This window comes from Zootoca vivipara, chromosome 8 (assembly GCF_965207765.1).
Source record: "Zootoca vivipara chromosome 8, rZooViv2.hap1.1, whole genome shotgun sequence".
In the NCBI taxonomy this organism is placed as follows: domain Eukaryota; kingdom Metazoa; phylum Chordata; class Lepidosauria; order Squamata; family Lacertidae; genus Zootoca; species Zootoca vivipara.
Window position 1 is genome coordinate 39,221,869 of NC_142591.1, and position 24,991 is coordinate 39,246,859.

Here is a 24,991-nt window from a genome sequence, read left to right on the forward strand (position 1 = left end):
AAACAGCTCTTACTGTCAGGAAGTTCTTCCTAATGTTTAGGTGGAATCTTCTTTCTTGTAGTTTGAATCCATTGCTCTGTGTTTGCTTCTCTGGAGCAGCAGAAAACAACATTTCTCCCTCCTCTATATGACATCCTTTTATATATTTGAACATGGCTATCATATCACCCCTTAACCTTCTCTTCTCCAGGCTAAACATACCCAGCTCCCTAAGCCGTTCCTCATAAGGCATCGTGTCCAGGCCATTGACCATTTTGGTTGCCCTCTTCTGGACACGTTCTAACTTGTCAGTATCCTTCTTGAACTGTGGTGCCCAGAACTGGACACAGTACTCCAGGTGAGGTCTGACCAGAGCAGAATACAGTGGTACTATTACTTCCCTTGATTTAGATGCTATACTCCTATTGATGCAGCCCTGAATTGCATTGGCTTTTTTAGCTGTTGCATCACACTGTTGACTCATGTCAAGTTTGTGGTCTACCAAGACTCCTAGATCCTTTTCACATGTACTGCTCCCAAGCCAGGTGTCTCCCATCCTGTATTTGTGCCTTTCTTTCTTTTTGCCCAAGTGTAGTACTTTACATTTCTTCTTGTTAAAATTCATCTTGTTTGCTTTGGCCCAGTTGTCTAATCTGTTAAGGTCATTTTGAAGTGTGATCCTGTCCTCTGGGGTATTAGCCACCCCTCCCAATTTGGTGTCATCTGCAAACTTGCTCAGGATGCCCTCAAGCCCATCATCTAAGTCAGCGTTTCTCAACCGCTGTTCCGCGGCACACTACTGTGCCGCGAGACGCTGGCTGGTGTGCCACGGCGTGCGGCGACGAGAAGGGCGATTTGCAGAACTACCGTACGTAGCGGAGAACCTTCTCAGCATGGCTGCGTTTGAGCGCGCCCTTCACAAGATGGTGGCGATTCCTGTCATAACCCGCCTGCCTGCCCCGCCCGCACCACCACCACTCTCCGCTCTCTCTTTTATCTCTATGGTTCCTCCTCGAGCGTCCCTTTGACTTAGTTGTCTATGGTCTTCCGCACCCAATCGAAAGCCGCCGAGCGCTCCCCCTCCCCTACTCACCATCTCTGCAGCCGCAACCTCAGCCCAGACCCCCCAGAGAGGAAAAAGCAGCAGAACCCCCAGTATCCCAACATGCACCGCAACCTCGGGACGGCCCAGCCGGGTTTGACGGGAGGAGCGGAGCCACATGGAAATGAAACGATGCATTTTGTAACGCATAAAAATCGCACAGGGACTCCATAGGTGTAAAGAGAAGAGCCTCTTTTGTCCAGCCAGCATCCAAACTGTCACTCTGTCAGGGAGTGAGCAGCCTCTTCGGCGAGGAGCACATGCTGGCAGAGAAATCAGCGGCTTGTGAAGCCTTATTACAGGAGATTGCAACCAACACAGCAATTGCCAAGTGTTTCTAAGACTTACAGTCATAATTATAGTCAATATAGGGCAGCACAGAGTTAATTTTTTAAACTTTTTTAATGGTGGTGTGCCGCGTGATTTTTTTCACGGAACAAGTGTGCTGTGGCCCAAAAAAGGTTGAGAAACACTGATCTAAGTCATTGATAAAGATGTTGAATAAGACTGGGCCCAAGACAGAACCCTGTGGCACCCCACTAGTCACTACTCTCCAGGATGAGGAGGAGCCATTGATGAGCACCCTTTGGGTTCGGTCAGCCAGCCAGTTACAAATCCACTGAATGGTAGCATTGTCTAGCCCGCATTTTACCAGCTTCTTTACAAGAATATCATGGGGCACCTTGTCAAAGGCCTTGCTGAAATCAATATAGGCTACATCCACAGCGTTCCCTTCATCTACCAGGCTTGTAATTCTGTCAAAAAATGAGATCAGATTCGTCTGACACGACTTATTTTTCAGAAACCCATGCTGACTTTTAGTGATCACAGCGTTCCTTTCTAGGTGCTCACAGACCGTTTGCTTAATGATCTGCTCTAGAATCTTTCCTGGTATTGATGTCAGGCTGACTGGGCAGTAATTGTTTGTGTCCTCTCTTTTCCCCTTCTTGAAAATAGGGACAACATTTGCCCTCCTCCAGTCTGCTGGAACTTCACCTGTTCTCCAGGAATTCTCAAAGATTATTGCCAGTGCTTCTGAAATCACCTCTGCCAGTTCTTTTAATACTCTTGGATGTAGTTCATCTGGCCCTGGAGACCTGAATACATCTAAACTAGCCAAGTATTCTTGTACTACCTCCTTACTTATTCTGGACTGTGTTTCCCCTGCTGAATCATCTGCTCCATATTCTTCAGGTCGGGCATTGTTTTCTTTTTTGGTAAAGACTGAGGCAAAGAAGGCATTGAGGAGTTCTGCCCTTTCTCTGTCCCCTCTTCGCATTTCACCATCTTCTCCTCTAAGTGACCCCACTGTTTCCTTGTTCTTCCTTTTGCTACGGACATACCCATAAAAGCCCTTTTTGTTGCTTTTAACCTCTCTAGCAAGCCTGAGTTCATTCTGTGCTTTAGCTTTTCTGACTTTGTCTCTACACGTGCTGGCTATATGTTTGAATTCCTCTCTGGTGATTTCCCTCTTTTTCCATTTTTTGTACATATCCCTTTTAAATCTTGTTGTTGTTTAGTCGTTTAGTCGTGTCCGACTCTTCGTGACCCCATGGACCATAGAACGCCAGGCACTCCTGTCTTGCACTGCCTCCCGCAGTTTGGTCAAACTCATGTTCGTAGCTTCGAGAACACTGTCCAACCATCTTGTCCTCTGACGTCCCCTTCTCCTAGTGCCCTCAATCTTTCCCAACATCAGGGTCTTTCCCAACGATTCTTCTCTTCTCATGAGGTGGCCAAAGTATTGGAGCCTCAGCTTCACGATCTGTCCTTCCAGGGAGCACTCAGGGCTGATTTCCTTAAGAATGGGTAGGTTTGATCTTCTTGCAGTCCATGGGACTCTCAAGAGTCTCCTCCAGCACCATAATTCAAAAGCATCAATTCTTCGGCGATCAGCCTTCTTTATGGTCCAGCTCTCACTTCCATACATCACTACTGGGAAAACCATAGCTTTAACTATACGGACCTTTGTCGGCAAGGTGATGTCTCTGCTTTTTAAGATGCTGTCTAGGTTTGTCATTGCTTTTCTCCCAAGAAGCAGGCGTCTTTTAATTTCGTGACTGCTGTCACCATCTGCAGTGATCAAGGAGCCCAAGAAGGTAAAATCTCTCACTGCCTCCATTTCTTCCCCTTCTATTTGCCAGGAGGTGATGGGACCAGTGGCCATGATCTTGGTTTTTTTGATGTTGAGCTTCAGACCATATTTTGCGCTCTCCTCTTTCACCCTCATTAAAAGGTTCTTTAATTCCTCCTCGCTTTCTGCCATCAAGGTTGTGTCATCTGCATATCTGAGGTTGTTGATATTTCTTCCGGCAATCTTAATTCCGGCTTGGGATTCATCTAGTCCAGCCTTTCGCATGATGAATTCTGCATATAAGTTAAATAAGCAGGGAGACAATATACAACCTTGTCGTACTCCTTTCCCAATTTTGAACCACTCAGTTGTTCCATATCCAGTTCTAACTGTAGCTTCTTGTCCCACATAGAGATTTCTCAGGAGACAGATGAGGTGATCAGGCACTCCCATTTCTTTAAGAACTTGTCATAGTTTGCTGTGGTCGACACAGTCAAAGGCTTTTGCATAGTCAATGAAGCAGAAGTAGACGTTTTTCTGGAACTCTCTAGCTTTCTCCATAATCCAGCGCATGTTTGCTATTTGGTCTCTGGTTCCTCTGCCCTTTCGAAATCCAGCTTGCACTTCTGGGAGTTCTCGGTCCACATACTGCCTAAGCCTGCCTTGTAGAATTTTAAGCATAACCTTGCTAGCATGTGAAATTAGTGCAATTGTGCGGTAGTTGGAGCATTCTTTGGCACTGCCCTTCTTTGGAATTGGGATGTAGACTGATCTTCTCCAATCCTCTGGCCATTGCTGAGTTTTCCAAACTTGCTGGCATATTGGGTGTAGCACCTTAACAGCATCATCTTTTAAAATTTTAAATAGTTCAGCTGGAATATCATCACTTCCACTGGCCTTGTTATTAGCAGTGCTTTCTAAGGCCCATTTGACTTCACTCTCCAAGATGTTTGGCTCAAGGTCAGCAACAACACTACCTGGGGTGTACGAAACCTCCATGTCTTTCTGGTATAATTCCTCTGTGTATTCTTGCCACCTCTTCTTGATGTCTTCTGCTTCTGTTAGGTCCTTACCACTTTTGTCCTTGATTATGGTAATCTTTGTACGAAATGTTCCTTTCATATCTCCAATTTTCTTGAACAGATCTCTGGTTTTCCCCATTCTTTTAAAATCTTAACTCAGTTAAAAGTTCTTTAGATAGCCACCCTGGCTTCTTTAGGCACCTTCCATGTTTCCGTCTCATTGGTATTGCCTGAAGTTGTGCTTTTAGTATCTCCCTTTTAACAAACTCCCAACCATCATGAACTCCCTTCCCTTTTAGTATTTCTGTCCATGGGATCTCACCCAGCGTTTCCCTAAGTTTTCTGAAGTCGGCTTTCTTAAAGTCTAGGATTTGAGTCTTAGTATGCTTGGTTGCTCCTTTCCGCTGAATAATAAACTCCAGAAGAGCACGATCACTCCCACGTAATGATCCTGCCACTTCTACGCCACTAACCATGTCATCACTGTTGGTTAGGACCAGATCTAAAATGGCTGATCCTCTTGTTGCTTCTCCCACTTTCTGGAAATGAAATTGTCTGCAAGGCCAGTGAGGAATCTGTTCAACCTTATGCTCTTGGCTGAGTTTGACATCCAACAAATATCAGGATAGTTGAAATTCCCCATTATTACTATCTCACTTTCTTTTGAATGCTTGGTCATCTGTTCCACGAAGGCATCATCTGTGTCCTCAGTTTGGCTTGGGGATCTATAGTAAACTCCTACAATGAGATCACTGTTATTTTTCTCTCCCTTAATTTTGACCCAGATACTCTCAATTTGGCTTTGAAGTTTTAAATCCTGGATCTCTTCACAGGAATACACATCCCTGACATATAACGCTACTCCTCCTCCTTTCCTGTTTGGTCTATTTTTCTGAAATAGACTGTATCCTTCTATTACTATATTCTAATCATGAGACTCATCCCACCAGGTTTCAGTGATGCCTATTATGTCGTATTTAGTTTGCTGTACCAAGAGCTCATGTTCTGTGCATTAGTATACAGACATTGAAGACCATTGATCATTCCCCCATGTCTCTTATTTAAGGATATTTTCCTCCCACCACTAGGTCTGAGGGCTGTTTGCTCCATTTGGTCGTTGACATTTGGATGATCATCTTCAGCACTTGATAGACTCCTACCTTCAGGACCACTGTCCCTCCCCCACATAAGTCAGTTTAAAGCCCTCCTGATGAGGTTTTTGAGTTTCATAGCAAAAACATTCCTCCCAACCTTTGTGAGGTGCAGCCCATCACTTGCCAGAAGTCCATCTTCAAGAAACTGCAGGCTGTGATCTAAGAAGCCAAACTGTTCCTGTTTGCACCATTTGCGAAGCCAGTTGTTCACTTCCCCTATTTTTCCCTCTCCCCCTGGGCCATGTCGTTCAACTGGGAGGACAGATGATCATGTGCAAGATCAAGGTATCAGCAGGCTTGGGGGAATCCTGAGGTTTGCAGAAGTAAAAAGATATTTAGGAGGAAAAACCCCCTAAAAGGGCAAAGAACCCCTAAATAGAGGAATGAGGTATAGTGGCTAGAATCCTCAACAGAAAACACTCCACACTGCAAAATTTTGCCGCAGGACCCACATGTTATAGAGGGATTTTACCCATCCTTTGAACATAATGCAAGGCTCTTAGTTCAATATAGGAGCAAGACGGGAAAACATACTGCCTTTTTCCTATTGCAAAGATCCCTGTTTCCTCCTTCTCTGCTAATGTTCTGAGGATTGTTACAAGAAGATATGTTTTATGTCATTAGTATTTGCAGACCTTGCAGCGTGGGTGAATTAGATTGGAATAATCACTTACAGTTACTGGCTTTATTGTCTTGGCCCTCCCGATCCAAGGAAGACACACTTCTGATAGTTAACTCTTTATCAACAAAAAACCCCACCTAAGCAGCTTCCACAGTGCTCTGTATACACCCCCATGCTTCTAGCCTCTATAGGCAGTTGTCAACAGGTCTAGGCCCTGTAGAGCAGTTGCAACAGGGAGACCCCGAGCTCCAGCTGGTTTATATACCCTCCCCATATGCGTTGTGTGCCCGTAACCTGAGACTTCTCCTGCATATTGCTACTCTTCCTGCTTCAAGCCCTTCCTGGCTCTAGGAAACAGTGGTGTGGGGGAAGGTGAGGAGTCTACTGACCCATCTGTTGGCTGACCCATACACGCACATCTGGCATGCCTTTCTCGGTCTAGGGGGTAGTGGCACTGTCTGTGAGCTTCCTCCTACTTAGTCTCTGGCCTTTGCAGAACTAAGCGGGTTTGGGATGTGGTTTACCCACGCTATTAGCCACAATCCATATCTATCATATACCTGTCATCTTGTTTCATACTGTGTTTTTATGCATTTTCCTCAAGCTGCTTCAATCTGAATTGAGAAAAAAAAATGAGGTAGTTTAGTTGGCTCTGCCTGTCATTGGCTGTGGTTCCATCTACCGTTGGTCTCTCTGTCTTATGGCCTAACAGTTCCATCTGCCTCTAAGCCTGGCCCTCATGTAGCCCAGATGTTGTGCCACAATTGACAGAATTAACAAGAATCCTGCTCTCCACTGTGGTTGTGTTGAGGGAACAGACACAATAGGGGAAGTTCTTTGGAAATGTTAGAGCTTACTAACATTACAAAACACTACACCATCAGGACTGGTGTCTAGACTCAATTTAAAGTCCATTTCTCTCCAATGCATCCAGCACCGTCCTGTTCCCCTGCTGGTACGCCTGGAGTTCTGTCAGGGCAATGACTACACTAACCTTGTATATTTTTTTTTGCTGGCGTAACCCTGTGGCTATAAGCATAAGGGGATGTAGGAGGTATTCTACCATACCCAAAAGTGTCCATTAATGATAAGATTATTCTATTGGTGTAATATTTTGTTGTATTATTTGGAAGCTAAGTTCTGCTTGGGACTGTTACAAATGTTATCTTGCTGGGTTTTTTTAGCGTAATGCATCTGTATATTTTTGAACTAAGGAGTCATTATATATTTGCATTCTTATCACTTTGGTATTAGACAAAAACATGTTTCTTAGAGCAGATAAATGAAGACTTCACTTAAGATTTATTGATTGGCTCCTCTAAGCTATAATATCCGGCTATCCACTCTCCTATTGATTTTGAATGTTGTTAGTAATCACAAAGCTCAAGGTCAGAGCAATTCTATTTAGTTCCATAAGCAACAGCACTTGTGCTGAACGTAGATATTTTGCTGGTGCATTCTGCCATTGTGGAACAAAAACAACTTAAGAATGAGCAAATAGGTAGGTCGTTCGAAAATGAAGATCACTTGAAGCAAAGAGCATGTATCCCAGGTATATGAACATATGATTTAAAATGTTTTATCTGAACACCAAGGGCTTATTTAGCCAGTCAGGGAAAGCATACCCCTCAGTTAAATTTTAACCTTATGCAATGGTCTCCAACACCCCAGACAGTGGGTAGCAGATGAGAGGGTAACCATACCCATTGTCCTCTTTTTAAACAAAGCGTCAATATTTACTTATTATTTACCATTTATAGACTAGACCCCATTTCATCTTGTTGGATCCCGGAATTCTTAACACAACATAAATGTATGTTTCATATGAGCGGGATTCATAGCCTTTAAGGGGTGGGGAATTGAAGCTTCATAAAACGGTTCATAAGAGATAATTGCAATGGTGCAGCAACATTGTCAGGGCAGGAGAATGGCAGCTTGTAAAGGCTACATGAGTGCTCCTTTATAGCTGGCGTTTGGGAGGAGGCAGTTTGTATCATTTGTCACCATTCATATTACAGGCATACTGTATACCCAGCAGGATATTGCATTCCACATAGCAATCCTAGTAGCATTGATATAGCAGTCAAGATGTTATATAAAATACAGCACATCAAGTGCTGGGAACATGTAATGCCTTTTCAATCAAAGCACAGCTTCAAGAGAAGACACCTGAGCATACTAGCTCAGTATGGTCTATTCTGGATAGCAGTGAGCACTTGTGGTTCCTGCAGTGCAGCAGTTTGGACTTGAAGGTGCTTTGAGTCCCTCCGAAATCTACAGTTCTATGATATAGGGCCCCGGGTCTTTCCCAGTCCTGTTGTAAGAGATCCTAGAACCTGGAGATGCCAGGGATTGAATCGGAGGCTTTGAATTACAAAGCCTATAGTTTACCACTCAACTATGTATTGGACTGAACGGTTTAAAGTTTGAACTGCACAAACCAAATGGGTAATAATGACACAGCCAATGGTCTTAAAAATTGAACATGGGTAATGCATATTCGTATTTTTTTTTAAATGCAGCAGACTAAGACTATATACTAAGATATGTCCATGCTCAATTGGTTCCATTCCCACCTTTTTATGGTTGATTCCCTCAAAGTTATTTTAGTTGTAGCATGGTATGCATACCTTTCTCTTTGTCATTCCTGAAATGACTACTTCTCTGCCTCAACAGGTATTGTTCCAAAGCATCACTAGAGGGTGCTGACATACTATGCTAAATGCTGAATAAGAAATTGGACTAAAGTACTGGAACACACCCAACAGAAAAAATGATGCTTAATGTGTATTATACAAACAATAACTACGCCAGTTGCTCTTTACTACGGTAGTTGTATGGTAAAGTTTGAACCGAGGAGTCTCCTCTACTCCTGAAGGCTTCCTGTGTTATCTAGAACCCCAGTTTTGCAAGGTTCTAAATAATGCAGGAATAGGAGACTCCAGATGCCCACCAAATCATAGACAGTGACAGGCATAGGGACGCAAGAGCAGAACTTAAGCTTAGTTCCAGCTTTCTTAGGTCAAGTGCAGCCCTTACATGTGAGCAGCATACCCAAATATGGCTAGCAGATTTCCCTGGTGGTGAGAGGCATAGGAAGTCACGGGTACTTGTACATTTAATAATTGTATAGAAGAAACATTTTGAGTGGATGCATGTAGCTTCATAGCAGCACTCTGTTTATGTTTAGTCAGAAGCAAGTTCTGTACATTTAAATAGAGTTAGTACAGCCATTAGGAATGTGGCATTAATTAAATTTCTAATTTAAAAATATTTTTGGAGGGGGCATTTACAAGCAATGTACAGCTAAAAAGTCAGGATCAAAATGTCAGGGTGCAATTCCTCATTATCATATCTGCGTAGAAATAGAAATAGACTTGTACAAGCTCTTTTTGGCTTGTCCTAATATGCCACCACACATTGCATTCAACGTTTGGCATGCTGCTACTTATCCACATTTAAAGTGATTTCTATTGGCTTGCTATAAGCCTGAATTTAGCACAAGGGAGATAGAATCAAAGAACTGGTCCTTTCGGGTAATCTAGCCAATCATCAGCACAGTGGAGGATTTCCAATGTGAGATGCAACTGCAGCAGGCCTGACAAGCCTCTACTTAAATACCACTACTTCCTGAAGCAATTAGTTCCACAGTCAAACAGCTTGAAGTTGCTCCTCATGTTTAGCCAAAATCCATTTCCTAGCAATTTCTACCCATTTGTAGTGGACCCATAAAAAAATACAGAAGAGGGGTGTGAGAGAGAGATGGAAAGCCAAGGTTGTGATATAGATTGAGGGTGATGTCAGGTCATCTGCTTGTCATATGGCAACATTGTCCAATGAGTCATATGCATGAATTCCTTCTCATGTATGGCACATCATTGCCTCTTTGCCTCAGTTTTCCATGTGCAGTGACACACATTTTGTAATGCATGCAAAATTGTCAAGACTGTGCATGGAAAAGGCAAAGGGAAGAACAGGAGATGTCTAGTTCTCAGACTTCCCCCAGATCAGGTCATAGGTCTTCTGAATGAGATGACCCAATTGATAAATGGTTTGATAAATAAATATCTTTTAAAATTAACTCTGGGTCTTTACTTTGTTTAATTCTGTTTCCTTATTCCATTAAAAGATTTCCATTTTCCCATGCTTTCCAAAGGGAAGAACTTCATGCAAAAAGATTGAGTTTTACACAATACACAGTCTTAATCACAGTTACTTCCCTGAAGGCAACATAAAAATATATTAAACAGATAAAATAAACAGTCCCACTGAATTCAATGAAACCCATTTCCAGGAAAGTGTGTTTAGTAGCCTATTAGAGCCTTGCAGGACAGCACTATATATGTCTACTCAGAAGCAAATCTACTGGGGCATCTCAGTTGATAGAACATGAGACTCTTAATTTTAGGGTTGTGGGTTCGAGTCCCACGTTGGGCAAAAGATTCTTGGATTGCAGATGGTTGAATTAGATGACCCTCATGGTCCCTTCCAACTTTACAATGATTCTAGGTCCTGTTAGGTTCAATGGGATCTGCTCCTAGGTAAGTAGATATAAAACTATAGGTTGCAGTGTGATCCTATACATATCTATTCAAAGGTAAGTCTCACTGGGTTCAGTGGGGCATGTTCCCAGGTAAATGTGCCTAGGATTGTAGCCAAAGCAAAGTCAAAGAGACTATATTTCAGGGATTCTTCTAAGATTTAAACCCTTCTTTGGGTGTAGCACAGAAGTAATGGATTCAGAATGGAGTGACTTGACACTAACAATGCTGCTTAAGCTTTTAAGTTAACATATACGTACTGTATAATGATAAAAGGAACAAGCTGGAATTTGTAAAGGCACAGGCATCTACGTATATGAAAGAAATTAGTATGGATAAAATTAACAAACACATGTAATGGAAATGTCTGGTTATACAGATCTTGCAATGAGATCCATATGGTGAATCCTTTATGTTTGCACACATGGTTTCCTACTTAACTTGCTCCAAGGAGGTGCTATGGTATGTTGAAATTGATTTCATTGCTGGATTTGAGTTTTAGCATGGCATTTCTCATACCATTATGACATCCCTCTCCTTTTCTAAGTTTACAGTTACATGCTCTAAATCATATCTCACTGGATATTCCAGTTTGATCCTAAACATATTGTACTGCCTCAACTCTTATCCAGCTGTGTTGCTTTAGACAGAGATCTGTCCTTCCCTTGTTCCACCTCCTGTTATGGGAAGCCTTGAGCCATGATTGTTTACTGGTCTGTTATCAGTATATGACACATCAAATTGTTGCAGCTCCCTCTCCTGGTGCCCCATCACCCCAAGGGAATAGGTTTTGCATCCCAGAGAGAAACATTGCCTTTTCAAGTTGCAGACATGCTTATACTAACATAAGCCTACATGAGTGGCTATTGAACAGTGTATTTTGTAGATAATATCTCTGTATGTTTGATTATGGTGGCTAATATAACCCATAAAATGTCTATGAGAATAGAGCAAACTGAGTCTAATCAGTGGACACAGCTGACTATAAACATGGACAGGGACTGTGAATGGGCAATTAAACTGGTGTCATGTATGAAGGATCTAGGGTGGCTCATCTTACAAGGATATGCTTTAGTTCCGCAACCACTGATATTCATTATCATCTTATCTCAGATCCATAATGCTTGTTTCAACCCAACTGGCTCTTTAGTAGTTAAATAAGTTATCCTCAATGATCAGCACCTGCTTCTGCCTCTCTTCTTAGCCATACATACATACATACATACATACATACATACATACATACATACATAACAGTATTGTACTACATCAGACTATATTATTGCTGGTTTAAGAGTGCTTACCTATGCCAAATCATGAGTGTGATGCCATAGATAAGGGAAGATGGCTAGGGCAATTTCTGAACTTGTAAAACACAGCAGCAATTGTACTGATTATGAGCATTTTCTCTTGAAAGTTCAGTGCACAATTTTATTGTTTCTCTTTGCAAATCTAATCCACAATACAGTTTTGAGGCAGTTATACAGTAATTGATTTAAACGAAATATCTATCTTCTGTGATTGATAATGAGACATAAAACACTGCTCAGTTTGAAAAATGATGGGTCTGCATATTGCAGTGTTTACTTTTTTATTAATTTCTCTGAATCAACATTGGAATGGTACTGTGTTCTGCATTATCTATTGTTTCAAGATGAATGTGTGGCACGGAATTTAATACAAGCACTACATATTCAAATTTAAATTTAGGCATTTCTATTCTGCTTAATGAAAAATGAACAGATGTGTAAACCTTATATTGAGTTGGTCTTGATTAATGGTGTTAAGAACAATTTTTAACCAAAAATAATCAAATTCAGTTTTGTACACTTTATTGGTTTCATGCCATCAGCATACATCAGTTGGAAAAGGGAAGACTGACAATAGTACCACAACCTGGCTTGGAAAAAAGATGAGACCAGGAAATATTGGACAATGTAAAATCTTGTACATGTACAGTACTGAGCATGAAGAGATGAGCAATGGGGGATGTATTTGGAACCCTTCTGAAATGACATGATGAGCATTCAGTAAACTATAAAACAGCTTCAATGTCAGAATAATTTTGAGAAGGGAAAGCAATGTAAAAGAAACCTAAGGGGCTGAACACATTCTGCAGCTTACAAGCATGATGAGGACTGAGTTTACTGTAAAATGCTGATTCTATGTTTTCAAAACCGTGCATCCAAGATTGATTTTTTAATGTGTAGAGCAATCCTATAAAAAACTGGTTTCCCGAAATATGAGGAACATTGCATTTTGCAAGAGAAGTGATTTAATCTATTGAATATGACATGCATACACAAATATTTTCTACAAAATATCACAGTAATAGACAGGATTATGTCATTGCTGATTTCCCTACCCTTTTCTTAAAAGGGTATATACAGTAGTACCTTGAGTTACGAACAGCCTAGTTAATGAACTTTTTGGATTACAAACACTTTAAACCCAGAACTGAGTGTTCCGGGTTGGGCATTTTTTTTGGTATACGAACATACTCCGTTTGGGGCTGCACTTCTGTTTTGAGTGCCACACTTCTGTTGTCTGGCAGCAGAGAAGGGGATCGTCACGGCGTTTCCCGCAGCCGCGAGGAAGGGAAGCTGTGCACCCGCTAGCCATATGGTTGGTGGGCGCACAACCCCCCCATGCCGCTGCGGGAGGCGCGCGCTCTAGGGAGCATTTCCAGCAGCAGCGGGGGGTGGGGATCTGTGTGGACCCCAGTTCAGCTACTGATTGATTGTGTGACTGCGGAAATGGATAAAAGCCCCGCATCCAAACAATGACTATCATCAGTGCAGGTAAGAATTTTTTTTAAAAAAAATTATTTTTATCATCTACAATACTGTTTTATTTATTTTATAGTACAGTACATTGATTATTGCTTTCATTTTATGGATCAATGGCCTTGCTAGATAGTAAAATTCATGTTAAATTGCTGATTTAGGGGTTGTTTTTAAAAGTCTGGAACCGATTAATCCATTTTGCATTACTTTCTATGGGAAAACACGCCCTGGTTTAATAACTCTTTGGTTTAAGAACGGACTTCCGGAACGTAGTTAGTTCGTAAACCAAGGTACCACTGTATATGCAATATATTTAAAAGCTATAGACTGATAGACAAAACTGAAAGCCAAGACAAATTAAAAATGCTACATGAGATTATGTTAGGAGATCATAGACATTTTTGTTGTACAATGATGTGGTGATGTAGCTACATTTTTTTTTTTGTCAGGGAGGTCTACAAACTTACTGTAGCAATGGCTACAATACCAGCAGCAAGTGGAGAGTAGCCTATCTCTAGTATACAAGACCATACTAGCATTATATGGAGAGTAACCTACACAAAATATGTGGGGACTATAGCAAATAGCATGGTTAATACTGCAACCAAAAACCCCAGTAAGTATGCCATCTTTGAAGGAGGATAAAACAATGCTTGATGAAGGGAGAATCCATTTTGACCTGATAGTTCTCTAGTGAAAAACAAGATGGGTAAACTCATTGTTAAACTTTTTAAAAGTGAGCTGAAAAGTTACATAAATTAGATACAGTGCTGTACTTACCAAGCTGAATTCTTCCCACAGTTGAATGTAAAGGTAATTTATGATACCCCTGTAAATGGAAAATAAGCAAAACCTATGAACGCTCTCCTCCTTTCCTTCCCACCGCTATTCTGGTTTTATTTTAGTTTGCTTCTTTGTTGCTATTGTTGTTTTCATATAAACAACCCCTGCAATGCAATTAAATATAAAATTTTAAAAGTGAGCCGCTAAGTTTTAAAAATAAATGTGGCCGTGTTGTTTTGCCTGCCCTGCGCAATAGCTTACCCGAGACAGGGATCTTTTTCTGTGGGTCATAGGAGCAAACTCCAAGGGGCCGAGGGGGCTTTGCCCTCCCATGAAATATTTGAAGGGACCTTGCCCTCCCAAAGTTGATGGGCATTGCCATTCAAATAGTGTGCATGCATCACGTCATGTGATTATATGGGGTGCGGCTTACCCCCTATTTTATTCAAGTTTGCATCCCTGCTGCACAGTGCTATTTTACTACAAAAAGAGGTGCCAGAACTCACCATGAATGCCTCCATTGTTCTATTATAATGGCAATGGCGCTTACCTGAGAGGTGCCACCTGAGAGGTGTTCACAAAGTTTCCCAAGACTTTTGCACAAGCCCTTATAATGTCTACTTTATACTTTAAGAAGAAGGAAGGATTAGGAACACAAGGCCTTGCCTCAGATGCCAACAACTGCCAAACCTTTCCGCATATATTAAGCTGTGAAGGCACAATATACTTTGTTAATCTAGTGTGTTTGGGAGAAAAAAACATTCAAAACACAATTTCCCTTTAATATGTTGGCACAGCCAACATAAGAAGCTTTATATGCTCTCCTTGTGGTGCTCTGTCAAGCTTCATGTAGCCAACTCCTTTCGTTCGTAGTCTTTGTATAGGCAGAGAAAAACGTGTTACAAGCATGTTCAACGCAAGGGAATGGGAGTGATGACTGTTTTCTAGTGATACTTGTTAGAAGTGAAATATTTTTAAAAGATGCCCTAGAGATCAGTTGGAGTGCAAATTTCCTCGTGATATCCTGCTGCAATATCCCTTGATTCTGGTAGATGTAAATTTTTTCATCATCACTCTGTAAACACTCATGGGGGTGCGGGGCTCACACACTTCCAGATGTTGAACAATAAAACTCATGTTTTTCTTTATGTTATTCCTTCCTTGTCTTCAAGCCAATCAGGGTTGCAGGTATTCCATTCAAAGTGCATATAGATGGATGCGGGTGGTGCTGTGGGTTAAATCACTGTGCCGCATGGGCTTGCCAATCGAAAGGTCAGTGGTTCGAATCCCCACGGTGGGGTGAGCTCCCGTTGTTCAGTCCCAGATCCTGCCAACCTAGCAGTTAGAAAGCATGTCAAAGTGCAAGTAAGATAAATAGGTACTGCTTCGGAGGGAAGGTAAATGGCATTTCCGTGCACTGCTCTGGTTTCACCAGAAGTGGCTTAGTCATGCTGGCCACATGACCTGGAAAAACTGTCTGCAGAAGTGGACAAATGCCGGCTCCCCTGGCCTTTAAAGCGAGATGAGCACCACAACCCGAGTCGTTCACGGCTGGACTTAATTGTCAGGGGTCCCTTTGCCTTTTTATATGTTTTCTTATTTTCTACAGGCAAATTTCTGGTCCTTAATGTTGCATGGATAGGTATGAGTGAGCATAGGCAATGTCTGATTTAAAAAGCCCTAAGAGGACTGATGTACCATTGCTTACAAGTCCTTAAAGGGCTACTGTCGATTTCCAGGTACACTTCAAAGTGCTGATGCTTACCCATTTATTGCTTCCTAAATGACTTACCGTAGCACCTGAAAACTTAAAGGACTGACTTCTATCACCTAAACCTGCCCAAACACTGTGACCACTTCCAGACAACCTGAATTGAATACTCATCCTGATTTGTTTGCACAAAGTTTGTGGGGATGTTAGATAACAGCAGCTGTTTACTGAGCATTCATTCTGATTTGTTTGCAGGGAGGCTATACAACACCACATCATGCAATTGTTATCCCACACTTTCCAGTGCATTTCTCTGTCACTTTCCTTATTGCAAAAAGTCTGATTTGGGGATATAGGTGTGGACTGGATTTGTTGCACAAGAGCTCCAAATCAACCTTAATTTTCTTGAATGTGATTGATTCCCACCTGAAAATAGCAGCGGCCTGGAAGCATCCTGTGTCTGTCATTTAAAGCTCTCCTCTGGGTGCCCCATATAGTTTGAAGTGGGGATGACAGCCAGAGACATAGCTTCTCAGACATAGGTCTCTATTTGTGGAATGCTGGGCCCAAGAAGGCTTGCCTGATGCCAAGTGTGATGTCATTCTGGTGCCAGGCAAAGGCATGATTATTTGCCCAGGCATTCCAGCAGCTAACGTGAGCTGGTATATAATTGCTTAATCTATTCTGCTGACATTTTCCTGCAGAATTATGAGCTGTTGCTTTCCTTTGTGTTTCATTTTAACTGTGATTTTATTTTGATGCTGATATTTTTGCTCTATGCTGCCCTATATGCTGCCCTGATACTGAAGGGCAGCTTCCCACCCTGCTACCCTTTTAAACAAACATAATAAGATAATATTTACACCATATTTCCCCAGTATTCCCCTGCACTCATAAGAACACGGAGAAGCCAGCTGTTTAGCGCCAAGGGACTGAACTGGAAAATTGGAAAGGAACTTCAGACTCCAAAGCCAACACAGGTCCTGCAGTCCGCCCCCCCCATATTGTTTGTGAAAAGGCAGGGGACAATTGGAGGGCAGGGAGGGGCAGCTGCCCCCCATCAAGTAAAACAATAGAAATACTAAACTAACTGACCAATCATGTTGGTTCTGCCCCCACTAACAAAAATCCTGGCTACGCCCATGGTTATGTATTGAATGCATATCCACTGTGTTTCAGGCTGTTGACCCAGAGTCCTGGCTTTTCTGTAGTTTAACAGTCTCATTTAAAACCACATTTTAAGAAACAAAATTTTCCTCCTTTGTTTACTGGGTAAGAATACAGTTTAAAAGCTTAGGAAAATGGTTTTTTTTAAATGTAGTACCCTTCAGCAGCCATGGGATAACTTACAGCTTCTATAGAGCACTGTGCCAGAGTCTCATAGTTATGCATAGGGATAAAGGTTTGTTTTTCCTGTGAGCCTATACGAGATTGTTGGCCCAAGCCCGAACATCTGGCAGGAGCAGCAAATGCTATAGTTCTGGATGAAAATCAAGGCCTAAGCAAGAACCCACAGAGCATACTGTAGATTCCTGGTTACTGTTGCTGGCAGCCGCTGGGTCTCATTTTATTTCACTAAAACCTAAAACTATTCCACCAATAATCCAATACCTCCTCTCTCTGCCACATATATTCACCCTGGGATTTAACACAAACTTTTTGCCCACACAGAACTGCATTTGCCTTGTCGTTTTGCATGGAGCGTCAATTTTTCTTAATCCAGAGCCTGTGTAGATCGTAGCTCAGGTGACATACCTAATATTAAGTTTTTGTATTAGACCAGTGAGTTTTGATTAAACTTGATTAAATGTTTGGAAGAGCACAGGGATATTAGAGGGACAATTCAGGGATTTTTGACAGTGCCAAATGTATTTCTTTAGTTTTCTTAACTCTTCACTCTAAGGTTATTCTAAAGATTAAAATAGCTTTAGGTACAGCTAGCAATAGCAAACTGAATAAAAGGTTTTCTATATTTCTACACTAACAGTGCAGCCTTTTATGCATCTGCTCAGAGTTCTAAACCCATGGAGTTCATTGAGACTTATTCCAGGTAAGTGTATATAGGATTGCAGCATTAAACCTAGTATTTTACAGGGAAATAAGGAGACAGAAATGTAAGATGACTGGATAAAAAAAGCAAACATGTAAAAATTTTAAAATAACTTTTCACCAAAGAATGTTTGTGAAGTCAGTAATCCAATCGTCACCATCGAGAACATTTCATGAACATCAGTGCACTTAGTTAATCGTAACAAAAACGCATGAAGCACTGCAGTGCTTGACTAGTCCAGAGTGGAATACTGCATCTTTTATTTATTTCCATTTCTATAGCAAACAATCCCTGTGACTTAAGACAAGCCATATAAAAGAAGTAAATCATCATCATAATCACCAGCAGAACAAAATGCCAATTTAAAAATATATCACATAAAAACTGGCTAAAATCACAACACACTTCCTTGTTCCCAGCCATTAGGGATGGTATAGTGGCAGGCACTATACTGAGACAGACACTAAAAAACAAACCAACCACCACACACACCCTAAATATCAGTGTTACTACAAACTGCCTTGCTGTTTTGCCTTGGAAAGTATTAATGTCATTTTTTTGTTTATTAGCAGAATTAATAGAATTTGGGGATGCCAGCCCATGCCAGCTTCCTGTAAGATTGAGGGTTGGCAACCTGTGGGCCTCCAGGTGCTGCTGGACCACAACTCCCATCAGCCCCAGAGAGAATGGCTTGGAGTCAGGGATGATGGTAGTTATAGTCCAGGCATCCCCAAACTTCGGTCCTCCAGATGTTTTGGCCTACAACTCCCATGATCCCTAGCTAACAGGACCAGTTGTTGGGGAAGATGGGAATTGTAGTCCAAAACATCTGGAGGGCCGAAGTTTGGGGATGCCTGTTATAGTCCAACAATGTCTGGCATTGGAGCAAAGGAGTGCCTTTTCAGTTTCTTATCTGCAAATAACTGTCAGCACTAAATAAAAGGAGCATTCTAAAATGGATCAAATTTTTATATTTATTTTGTTAAAAAAATATTATTAACAATAGTTTAGACAAGGCTCTCTCTGCATGTGCTCACTGGAACTTTCTAAGACTGAACTAAGACCATCTATTGAAATTTAATGGGTACAGTGAAATATCTTTAATTTTATTCCTGAAATAAGCAGGAGCCAGAGCTGCCATGGAAGTCAAGTTGAAAGTGAAGTCAGGTGCCATTATGCCTTTTAGCAGATGTTGGCTTCCTGTCCATCAGCCTGGCTTAACTTATTCTCTCCTAGCTTTCATCTATCACTGATAGTCATTCCTGACATTCCCCTTCCATTACTTCAAAGATCAATAGGGATATGGTCTGCTTACTGCTACTTGATATATACAGTATTCCAAACTATTCCATCATTGCATTGGATAAATCATATTTTGCAATTATTGGGTTGCAAGAACCCCTCCACACAACTATCAAAATATTTTTATTTTATTTTTAAGCAACTTTCTTGTACTGAGAAACTAATCACAGAATTTTCTAATCAAAATTCAAACACTGATATAGCTGAAGGTGTCATATTACATCTATAGCCTATAGTCCACTCTGCCTGGTATGAAACTGCTCTCTTAGCAAATACAAAAGAGTATCAGAGCACATGACTGAGAAACAGGTGCCCTTTAGCTGATCTAGCAAATATTTCAGGCAGTGCTTGCATTAAAGCAATTCCCTCTTGGAGTACTGTGTTACCATCTCGCTGCTGGATACCCATAGATAAAGTCAGTACTGGCATCAGTCCTGACAAAAAGTGCTAAGAATGATAAGTCTTTCAATTAAAAACCCGTAAGGGGTCAAGATTTTACAGAGGAAGAATAAAATGCAAAAATAGAGAGGAATTTAGAAAACCATTAGAGGTCTTAGGCTGTGATAGCCAAATATTTGTTATGATCCTATGAAGTTGTTATGTTGGAAAATTTGTGCAAATTATTATTATTTTTTTAAAAAGTTCCAAGTCACATTGCACATTGCTGTAAATTAATATTATTGTTTCGATCCTTTAAAAAATATTTTACAGAGGAAGAGGAAGATAAACATTTGTTTCACAATGTTTGGGAAGTGAAAAAGCTGTTTGCATTTTTTAAAAAACCAAAACAATTTGTGACTTCAACTTTTCACAAATGTGTGAAACCAATTGCGTATGGTCCATTTTTCAGTGACTACATCCTTCTGTATTCTTGCATATTATTTCAAATTCAGCCAGATACTTTTCAAGGGGTGGTTATATAGTGAAAATTACACAGAGCAGTTAACTGGCAGGTCTCCATTTTCTTCCTGATGTCATCACCCATGGACCTTAGTGGGTTTCTACAGTTTGGCCAAAGATTAGACGTTAAATATTTAATGTAGAAAGAAAAGCAATTCAGAAATACTTGGAAACAGTCTTGTACCTTATGGCAATTATGATCTCCCTGAGCTCCCCTTAAACAAAGAGCTTTGTTCTTCTAAAGCAATTACCAGAAGTTAAAAAAAAGTTACAATGCCAGTAAGACATTCAAATGGCACATCTGCAAAATGGGTTTCTTTCTGGTTCAATCAGCATGCAGATGGCTTGCTACTCTACATGGGTTTCACACTATAAAAAGGATAGACTGGAGTATGGCTTCTTAAAAGATTAAGAAGTTAGTTCAAAATCACATTTGCCAAACAGCAGGAAAACAAGCAGGGCAGTCTCGAGCAGGTCGGGCGCCCTGGCACGGAGATCGCTCCGGCGCCCCCCTCGCAGCGCGCAGCATGGCTTCCGCACGGCTTTGCCGCGCAGCGCCCCGCCTGGCGGCCCGGCGCCCTGGCACCCCGCACCACCGGAACTATACCTAGAGCCGGCGCTGAAAACAAGTGAAAATCAAAAGTGTGTGATCTCATGCTCAATCCATGGGTATAATCATAGGCTTGTCACTAAAATATAGAGCTACCCTATCCTAAAAATCTACAGGCTAGCTGTGTCCCATAGGCACCAGTGTGTACAGGGGCGTAGGAAGATAGGGGTGGTGGGGGCGGGCCGCCCCAAGCGGTGCGATCCCAGGGGCGCTATTGAGGCTGCCCGCCCCACCCCCAAAATGCACGCCCTGCCCCTGCGCGCGGCGCCCCCACCCCAAAACGCACATCCTGCACCTGTGCACGGCGCACCCCACCACCAAAACACGTATCCCGCCCCTGCACACGGTGCGCCCTGCCCCGCCCCCAGATCGCGCACCACATCCCTGGGGGCAGCGTGCCTGCTCTCCACCCCCAGTGGCGGAGCATGAAGCTCCACCACTGAGTGCGTACAGTGGCCAAGTCCCTGCTGCAGCTGATGCATGATTGGTCTGAAAGGGGCATGTACATATAGTCATACCTCGGGTTGCCAATGTGATCTGTGCGGGAGACACGTTCGCAACCCACAGCGTTCACAGCCTGAAGCGCCGCGTCTGCACACACGCATGATGCGATTTGGCGCTTCTGCGCATGACGTCATTTTGTGGTTCTGTGCATGCGCGAATGCCGAAACCTGGAAGTAACCCGTTTCAGTACTTCCGGGTTCGGTGCGGTCCACAACCCGAAAACGCGCAACCCACAGCGTTCGTAACCCAAGGTATGACTGTATATGGATCCTGTGCATTGTTAACCCTCTATGGGGTCAGATATCATGAAGGGTGCACTAGATGCATACAAGCATACATATACAGGTCCCCTTCTAGCTGATGCCGATCACACATCAGCCAGGGTCGAGTGTGTGTGCATGCAATGGCATTTTGGGTATGGGGATAGGCAGTGTCCTCACAGGTGCCAAACACTAAACAGAGAAGCAAGTTGTTCTTTTAAATTCAGGGGAGTACAATCAGTGTGACAAGTATGGGTGGTGAACTACCAGAAAAAGATCTGCTTCCATCATGGGCTGAATGCATTTAGCTGCTCAGCTCCAATCCTTTGCTTCAGAACAGCTGTTGCTTAGCTGGCTGTGGCCAAAGGAAGTCAGAGGAGGACAGGAAATTCTGCCTGAATTTTCCTCATACCACATGACACAATGTCATTTCTTTTCCTACTGCTGTGCTTAAATGCAACTGTATTATGCAAATCTTTTGTAAACCACTTTGAGAGCCTCTTCCGGCTATAAAGCAGGGCATAAATATTTTAAATAAATAAATGTGGCACAGCAGAACAGTTATCCGGACACTAAAATCTCTGATTCCATTCAATCTCACCTTCCAATTTCTGTGCATCCTGGGGAATGTGTTTCACGCTCATTGGTACTGAATATTTGAGTAGGGTTTCCATAAGGAAACCCACATCCTCTAATGTGTAGAGTTAGACACAGGTATGTACTCTTTCTCCAGTATTTATAAATGCTTCATCAAGAGTTGGGATTTAGTAGCTGAAGTATTTTCTGCTTATTTACCCCTTTCTATTATGTTACAAAATTTGTTCATAGTGCAATCTTCCCATCCTTGCCAATCTATATATAACTGCTTGACCGATTGCGTTGAAATTTTGGCACAACATTCAGTGCGGCAGTCGGAGTGTTTGCATATACATACATTATACATAGGTCATACCTGACGCAGGTTAAATAAAAGTTTTCGGAAAAACCAGACAAAAAACAACAGAAAAGGTTGCAAAACCTTGCCCTCTAGCGGTGACTACACTGGTACTGCAGCTATAAAACCTTCCCTCTCCAAATCAGCTCAGCTCGCCTTTGCAGACTGGGCTAAGAACAGGTGCAAGGGGTTGGGATACGTCATGGCTTGGGGGTGGGGGCAGGCAGGACAGTAAAAACATGCTGTCAAAGGAGTAGACACCATATACTTTGGGTTTCCAATAACAACAAAAACAACTCCCCCTCCTCCTCCTGCTCCAACCTCCCCATCAAATCCTCACATCATCGCCCCGAGGCCAGGTTAAACCGCCAACGGCTCCTAGCTCCACATCGAATCTTCATGCCATAAAAAAACCCCACCCTACCAGGCCTGCCCACCGACGGAGCCGACTCCCCGAGCCCATACCGGGCCCCACAGGCGCAACCACCGACGGAACTGAGCCCCGAGAGGCAGCCCGCCCTGGAGGCCAAGCCGACGAAGGAGCTTACGACCCGAAAAACGCGCCTCCGGACCAGCCCCCGTCACAAACGGAACCGCAAAAACCCCACACCCCGAGGCCAGGCCGGAACCCACAGGCACAGCCGCCGACGGAGCACATACCCCGAGGCCAATCTTTGAAAATCTGTGGCTTGGATCTACAAACAGAATGCTTCTCACATGGACAATTGTATGTTCCATGTTCAAGAGTTGGAACACCAGAAAATCTCTCTATCGTAACAAACAATGGAACAACAAAAATATTGTCTATCAACAAGTATTGTAATATTCTAAAACTTTACAACGTCAAATTTTTACTTCCATTTTTTCAAAATTGCCACAGCAACGCGTGGCCGGGCCATCTAGTGCTGAATATAATTGTGTCCAAGTATCTGCATGCAATATTAGTTTAAAACCCATAACTCCAGCAGTATTAAAGTTTGTGGACTTGTTATGTAGGGACAGCATTAGATCACCCTAATAGAACAAAGGGTAGGCATTATAAACTGAGTTGAGAAGTGTTCAGCAGGTATACCTTCCTTTACCTCTGCAACACTATGTAAGGATGAGCAACATCAACCAATATATTTTCTTCTGAAAAATATTTGGGCACAGAATCCTTCTTCTTTACAGAATCCAACAATCTTACTACTTAAGCATTCTTGATATTTCAAATCTTTTGTGCTCGGGCATTAGGGCTGCAGTCCTCTACACAGTTACCTGAGAGTAAGGCTAATAAAACTCTATGGGGCTTAGAGTAATTCGGAGTAATGATGGGTCAATCTGACCATTTTGGTTTCTCTTTGTTTCTCATTTTTCTAATCTTAAATTCAGTTTTTCACATTTCCACATCAGTTTGCTTTTTTAGAAAAAGTCTTAATTAAAATTCTTCAGCATATTAGTGCAAATTTCTCCTAATATACACATATTTATATGCAATTTTGCCTAATATACACATTTTTGCAAGCAACTTTCCCTAATACAATACATTTTTTGTTATTTTCACTAATGTATGTGTTTTTATGTACACTTTAACCCCAGTTTGTGAATTTTTCATACATGATTTGGCTGGAGAACTGCATTACACTATCTGGAGAACTGTGAATTTCAAAGAATGGTTGTTTGGGTTTCAGAAAGCATGAACTGAATTGAATTTCTCTCCCATTTTTACTTTTGTGTATACTTGTATAGAGGTTTGTGCTGTGAATTAGTGACTGCTTTAACTTGATGCTACATCCTCCTAAAATAGGAACTCTGACAGTGTGAGAATGCTAAGAGTTTTTAAGAGATCCATGATACAACATTGAATTTTACATTGGAGACCATCTTGGTTATGAGTCCTGGAAGACCCGCTCCCTGCCTTGCTGGCCTTTTACCACCTGGCCTGGGAGAGCAGGGCCCTGGCTGACTCCAGCTACAAAAGCTGAGGCTGCTTAACAGACTCTTGGGCTCTGAGACAGTTTAGGATTATTTTTGTTTCTGCCACCAATATTAATATGTTATCTTTAGATGTTGTTATGATTTATGTGGAAATTGTTCAATTTCGTTATGTTCTTTTTGATGTGTTTTATTTACTGTTAGACAACTTTTGTTATGTTTGTAATTATGCAAATCTTTTCATGTTGTAAGTCACCTTGAGCATTGTTTTAACCATGGAATGGTGGCATACAAACAAGATGACAATGGTGATTTTATATTTTTGATTATTTTTCATACACAAACTCCACCACTGAAATATGTTGGAACAATGTACATTTACCAGGCATCTTCATAATAATCTATATACACTTTGTTTAATAGAGTTGTTCAGATCTCACCTCTTTGGTTTTAAGTATCCAAACATTCTGGACACTATCAGCAATACAATAAAATATAATGCATGTACAAATAATACTTGTGATATTTATTATTAAATTCAACAACTGCAGAATCTCTGACATTCTCATCACAAGTGAGAAAAATAATCCCATTTAAAATGCCTTCCCTTTTTTCCTGGATAACATTTGTCTCTATATAAAGCTGGCCGTTAGCTGAGGAGATATTGGACAATGGAATAAGTGATTCTATAGTTGGCATAAAAATGTTTTGGCTTTGGAGCATGCAATCCTCATTTAAAACCC